Below are 7,297 nucleotides of genomic sequence, written 5' to 3'. Positions count from 1 at the left end.
AAGCACCAAAGGGTTCCCCTCAACTCTATCTAATAGGGCTCATTACTCGAAGCTTTCCAACACGTTGTACACTAATGACATCTTGTGGTCAAAGGTGGAAAACGTTTCTTTCGCATCCCAGATGTCCAAGCGATTTTTGGACAATTTCATGAAATAAATAAATTTGTGCTACGAAAGCCATAAGAAATATTTTACTTACACAAGGTATAAATAATTGAATCTGTAAATAAACTTAAAAAACAAAAGTACAAGCATGATTCGTGTATGCATAGATGATCAAGTTAATTAGGAATATTGTTGCGTTGATTAATATTAATATTCGAAGCTTCTGTGTCAAACGTCACATCATTATTTTTTAGTAAATTGTAGCTTGACCATTCAAACCTTGTTTCTCAGTTTGTTTGTTTTCTGGCATTGTCATGTGATGTGATGCTATTTTATTTGTTGTTTTTATTTAATTATTTTCAATGTATGTGTGTGTATTTCTAACATGTTTGGTGGGTAAAATAAATGTTGTAAATTCAAATTAGAGCATTTTCCGCAATGGATGCATTTTCAGCCTATAAGGTAACAATAATATAATAAGATAACCTTGTTTGACATGGGTTTGGCTAAAAGAAAACTTTGGTTTTGTCTATACTACTAGGTACTTCAATATTGACTGGGTTAAATTAAATTGCATTACTAAAAATAGAGTAAATGTAATCAGTTTTCGTCGACTAAAACTAGACTAGACTAAAAGGAGTATGAACTTGACTAAAACTAATAAAAACTAAAATGTCAGGTTCACACAAAGACTAGATTTAAACAAAAATTTAAATTGACCTCCAAAAACAAAACTATAGTGTCTAGAAAAGCGCTATATAAATGTAACTAATTATTATCATTAATATGACAAATAAACATCATCTAGTCAAGTTTTCACAGTCAGTAAAGTTCATCTTCATCTTCAAAACCTGCAGATTTAACTTGGATCCACTCAAAAAAAAAAAAGAACAGTTTCAAAAAGTTTTATTTTTCTATATGATTTTGCTTCATGATATTGTGTAGCTGTTTACAAACTGTTCTTGTTCAGGAAACTAAAGAAGAGTCTGTGACACTTTAATAATATTCTTCACTGTTTTTCTTTTTTTAAGAACTAGTTATGATTTATTTATAAAAAGCAGATGCAAGACATACTGTTGTGTAGCTTTGAAACTGATCTTTATTTGCTACTCATCCATTTACTTTTGCTTTGAGGAATTATTGATTGAATGTTTTTTTAGCACTTATTAGTTTTAATATTGTATCAATGACTTTGTCTGCTGGTTGTATTTGCTTTAGGGGGAAAAGTCAGTGTATAGTTTTAGTTATAATAAAGCCACATAGTGTTATGTTTGATTTTTGGGGCTTTCTGTTTTTAATTTTCTCAGTACAGCTTTTGAATTGATTTGAATTGAAAGCCTTTATTGTCATTGTCTTTTTCTGAATACAGTGTTGAATAGCCCTCACCACAATCTGCTTTCCATGCCATAAACATGATTATTTAATATATACAAGTGAATTTTGAACATGCTTTGTTGGATATCATACAATATGTCTTGTGTTTGAATATATAGATGCTGTCCTTTTTCTCACCATCCTTTTTACTTTGCCACATATCTTTAGTCAAAGATTAACCAAACTTTAAACCTGATAATGCTGAAAAACAGTCTGAACATATGAGGATTTCAGGTATATTAATCTCTTCAACCCACTGACGAGCCAATAATAGTGCAATCATTTCTGTAGCATACACTGATAGATGATCTTTACATTGTTGTCTATACTACTATACTCACTAGAAGCTAAAAATCATCTACAGACATTGGGAATAATCACAGCACATTTACTTAATTTGAATTACCGCTCGAGGGCTACACATTAATGTTCCAACACTCTTAAAAAGGACGTGTTAAAAACAACACAGCCTGTGTTGTTTCTTAACACACCTTTGTGTCTAGTTAAGGACAACACATTTTGTGTTAGTTTTAACTCAACTAGTGTGTTACTACACAATTTGTGTCAATTATGTGTTATTTTTTTACAAAGTTTTTGTATGCAATAAAGACATTGCAAACTAATGTATAGTTTAAACACAATTTATTAAACCTGCTACTAACAATTACAAACAATCAATTCAGTCATTTCAACATATAATTGTTCCTTGAGTGAAAAGTTGTTAATGGTTTATAAAGTTTGTACTTTAAAAAAAAAGTGGTATTGACAACCTCTTAAGCATTAATCGTTTTATTTACATATTTTTATCAGCATACAAGTGATGGTGAGGGTTGTGAGATGAAGTCTCTCGTTTGTCTCTGTCATGTCAGTAACTGCCACAAGCGCTTCAGGAGTGTCTTCCAGTCATAGCTGCAAGAGTAAAATTAAGATACTTTTGTTATTTATAGGCTACACATAGCGGATATTGTGAAATAGCGATAGCTAAAAAGGCAAGAAAAGCTTTAGCATTAGAGATTATGTTAGCGTCTTAGGGCAATTTGCACAATACATGTCACAACGAAGCTATTCATTTTCAAAGAGAAAGACGCGACGAACGAATGTATTTTCTCATTAGCACTACAATGTGTCAATGATGAATTAAAAGTGATTCTGTCCACAATTAATCCGACAAAAGAAACTATAAAGCTTGTTAAAATAAGCTCCACCATCGTGATGTGCCGCAGGCGCAGCTCGCATCGGCATTCGTGAGGCAATTTTACCATATGTGCCAAATGCCCCTCGACTGTCTCCAAACGATCACTAAATAATAATAATAATAATAATAATAATAATAATTCATTACATTTATATAGCGCTTTTCAAGACACTCAAAGCGCTTTACAGTGTCAGGGGTATCTCCTCATCCACCACCAGTGTGCAGCATCCACCTGGATGATGCGACGGCAGCCATAGTGCGCCAGAACGCCCATCACACACCAGCTTACTGGTGGAGAGGAGACAGAGTGATGAAGCCAATCGGAATATAGGGATGATTCGGAGGCCATGATGGTCAGAGGGCAATGGGCAAATTTGGCCAGGATGCCGAGGTTACACCTCTACTCTTTTCGAAAGACATCCTGGGATTTTTAATGACCACAGAGAGTCAGGACCTCGGTTTAACGTCTCATCCGAAAGACGGTGCTTTTTTTTTTTGGCAGTATAGTGTCCCCGTCACTATACTGGGGTGCTAGGACCCACACAGACCACAGGGTGAGCACCCCCTGCTGGCCTCACTAGCACCTCTTCCGGCAGCAACCTAGTTTTCCCAGGAGGTCTCCCATCCAGGTACTGACCAGGCTCAACCCTGCTTAGCTTCAGTGGGCGACCAAGCTTGGGCTACAGGGTGATATGGCTGCCAATAAAGACATTTTAAAAACGTTTAATGGCAAATACAAACATTTCTTACCTTCACACATCGAAGTTAAGTCCTGACGATGAAAACTTGCAGCACGAGGAAATTAGCTTGTCTCAGTAGAATAACGGCTCATGAAGTGAGGCAAGCAGCAATGTGATTGGCTGATATTTAACACATATCGTGTTGGACACACTGTGTTGGACATTTTCTTTTTTCTTTTTCGTTTTTAACACACATTTAACACAAAGTAACACAAAATGTGCTAAAATAGACATAACACAAACAATGTGTAAAAAATTAACACATCCTTTTTGAGAGTAGCTCACACCACCAGCTTTATAACTTCCGACCAGGTGCGAGAGCCGGCCACTACATCTGCGACGGTGGAGTGCTTCGTGGAGCACGAGAGGGCGGTTCCGGTTGACGGTGGAAAAAACCAAGGTCATCTGCTTCTCTAAAAAAATTTAATCAAAACTATATGGAGAAACACTAGAACAAGAGTCTACTATCAGATACCTGGGAATGTGGATGGATGCAAGGCTCACATTTGGAGAACACATAGTCTAATACTAGATGGCTGCTCTGTAAATTTGTCGTCATCAGTTAGGAACCTAGGCGTCCTATTCGATAGCAATCTCTCCTTTGAAAGCCACATTTCTAGCATTTGCAAAACGGCATTTTTCCATCTTAAAAATATATCGAAATTACGACCTATGCTATCAATGTCAAATGCTGAAACATTAATTCATGCGTTCATGACCTCAAGGGTAGATTATTGTAATGCTTTATTGGGTGGTTGTTCTGCACGCTTAATAAACAAACTCCAGCTGGTCCAAAATACAGCAGCTAGAGTTCTTACTAGAACTAGAAAGTATGAGCATATTAGCCCGGTTCTGTCAGCACTGCATTGGCTCCCTATAAAACATCGTATAGATTTTAAAATCTTGCTAATTACTTATAAAGCCCTCAATGGTTTAGCTCCTCAGTACTTGAGTGAGCTTCTATCGCATTATAGTCCTTCACGTCCGCTGCGTTCTCAAAATTCTGGCAATTTGTTAATACCTAGAATATCAAAATCAACTGCCGGCGGCAGATCATTTTCTTATCTAGCGCCTAAACTCTGGAACAATCTACCAAACACTGTTCGGGAGGCAGACACACTCTGTCAGTTTAAATCTAGATTAAAGACACATCTCTTTAACCTGGCTTACACATAAAACATTAACACATTCCTATAATTCAAATCCGTTAAAGGATTGTTAGGCTGCATTAATTACAGTAGGTTAACCGGAACCGAAAACACCTCCCATAACACCTGATGCACTCGTTGCATCGTGAAAAGAATGGCATATACGCTAATTTTAGTCTGTTTCATTCTTATTCCGAGTTCACCGTAGCCACCAGACCCAGCCTGTATCCAGATCAGATGGTCACTGCAGTCCCCCCGATCCAGTCTGTACCCAGTTTAGATCATGGATCACCACCTGGAGATGACTTCAATAGCCGGATGAGCTCAAGAGAGGGATCTTCGGCCATAGGTACTACACCACAGGATCCTGATGAGTTCTCTACAATCAGACATTGGTACAAACTGCTGGTTTGGTCTGGCCAGAGGAGAACTGGTCCCTCGACTGAGCCTGGTTTCTCCCAAGGTCTTTTTCTCCATTTCTGTCACCTCTGGCTTGCTTAGTTGGGGACACTTTCCAGCGATATCGTATACTATTTGAACTGAACTGGATGATGATATCACTGAATTCATTGATGAACTGCCTTTAACTGAAAATTGATTATTTACAGTAATGCGTAACTTACACGCAGTGTTGGGCAGTAGCGTCGCTACAAGTAGTGACGCTACTAGCTTAACTACATTTCTCAGTAGCGTGGTGGTAGCGTCGCTGTTTTCTGAATCAAATAGCTTTTCAGTAGCTAAGCTATTATTTTGATCAAGTAACGCGGTAGCGTCAACAAAAGCTACAAGCTATATATTGTTCTATACTTTAAGCTCAAATCGGAAATATAACTGCTACGGATCACTGATCCTGGGTCAGTAAGCGACGCCACCGCCACTAAACCTCGTGACGCCATTGGCTCATTAAACTGTCAGTCAAACCGTATTATTCCTCCCGCCTCTCTCGTGAATGAAGTGCGGCGCGCAGTTTGAAGCATCTCAGCGTGTTTGCAGACTTGAGGTAAATAAAGAAGTGTTGATTGAAAGTACATGTTTTCTGTATTTATAATACAGCACTGTATTTATAAAGGGTAATGTTTTTTTTGCATTCGAGGAGATGAGAAAAGTGTGTCTTAGTCTAACACTTGTTGTCGAGACTGTTGTTGTCGATATTTTAGCTAAATGTCAGAAAAAAACTGAGCGCCCACATAGCAACAGAAAACTGTATAATCTGCAATGCAAAACGTAGTATTATAACTAGTGATGGGCGCCTTGATTTTAGTCTTTGAAGCAGGCTAGTGCTCTGGGAAGATCTCAAACTCAGAAGTACGAGATGGGCAGAGGGTGGGTGTCAAATTCGTGGCGAAAGGCAAAATGTTTCGGTTCGTTAGTAAAAACAAACAAACATAAAACGACCAGGTTCCATAGCAAAAGAATGAAACCGTGTTCTAGTCTAAACGAATTATAATAATCTTTGCTAATATTCTTAATACTTCAAACTGATTTGGACTTTGCAGTAGTGAATTATGCCTTTACTATGACCAACATGACAGAATATGATATTCAGCTGTTTGATCGCGCTGGTGTCTTACGCGCACACATTTGAAAAATAAAACAGTCACCCAAAAGTTACATTAGTCAATTTAAATAGTGTGTATTACGTGCAGTTCAACATGACCACCGGTCCCGTGGCACATTTTTGCTCATCATGATATTTTCCATCGACGTGCATGAAGTACAAAGCTTACCCAATGCATAATAATTTTGCTTCAAATACATTGCAGATATGGAAACATTTGTATTTGTGGCAAGAGAGGTAGTCTACATAAGCCCAACTACTTTCAGTTTCACATTTAATTTAGTTTGGATTGTTTAGGCAAATTTATTTATTTATTTATTTCATCATTGTTCTGTTCTGAATAAGATTAAAGTTAAAGGATTTGTTGTGGAGTGAGGGAAATAATGTCATAACATTACGCTGTAGGCCTGTTTATTTCAGAATATAATAAAATGTGACTTATAGGCCTAGCCGCTGTGACCTGTCGGTTTAATTTTTTCTCTCAAAGACTTACAATTTACGTTAATGTGTTTTACCTTCTGCAAACGAAAATAGCCGCTTGACTCGGTTATATATTCTTACTGTCAGTTTACAAATTTACAATAGAATTTAGCTTTGCTTCCCAGATAGTAACAGAGTCTGGGCCAAATCTGGCTTACATTCCACACTTCTAGACTTCAAGACTTTTATTCACAGTCTTGACTGCAAAAGTTTGTGATTTGTTTTTATTTTTGTATTTGTTATGTACTATAGATTCTGACAATTAAAACAGGCTCCTGTATTCATGAAATCAGTCACTAACTTTGTTCAAACACGGCAGTAAATTAAAGTGCTGTTTTTGTGCGGTCTGTCATATTTTAGTAGCTATATACAACAAATCTACATCGCTTCCATTAGGCTATTTTTTACGAAGCTGTCAACACTGTAAACTCTGACGACATGCAATCAGTTGACGAACACCCATTCATATATAGACTATGTTATTCAATAATATGTATACAATTATTTTATTTACAAATTTTGTGTTTTCCTTGTTTTATTCGTTTAATATTGTGAAACTGGTGCCATTGCTTTTTTTGTTTTTATTTTTTTCAAGAAAGAATTCAACCCCCCAAAATATGAGATAAATCCAGGCGTGTACATGATACAGATTTTTTTTGCCAAATTGGTTTGGAAGAGTGGTTAAATAAACAATTAA

This window comes from Garra rufa, chromosome 1 (genome assembly GCF_049309525.1).
Source record: "Garra rufa chromosome 1, GarRuf1.0, whole genome shotgun sequence".
Classification (NCBI taxonomy): domain Eukaryota; kingdom Metazoa; phylum Chordata; class Actinopteri; order Cypriniformes; family Cyprinidae; genus Garra; species Garra rufa.
Note: the sequence above shows the minus strand (reverse complement) of the source record.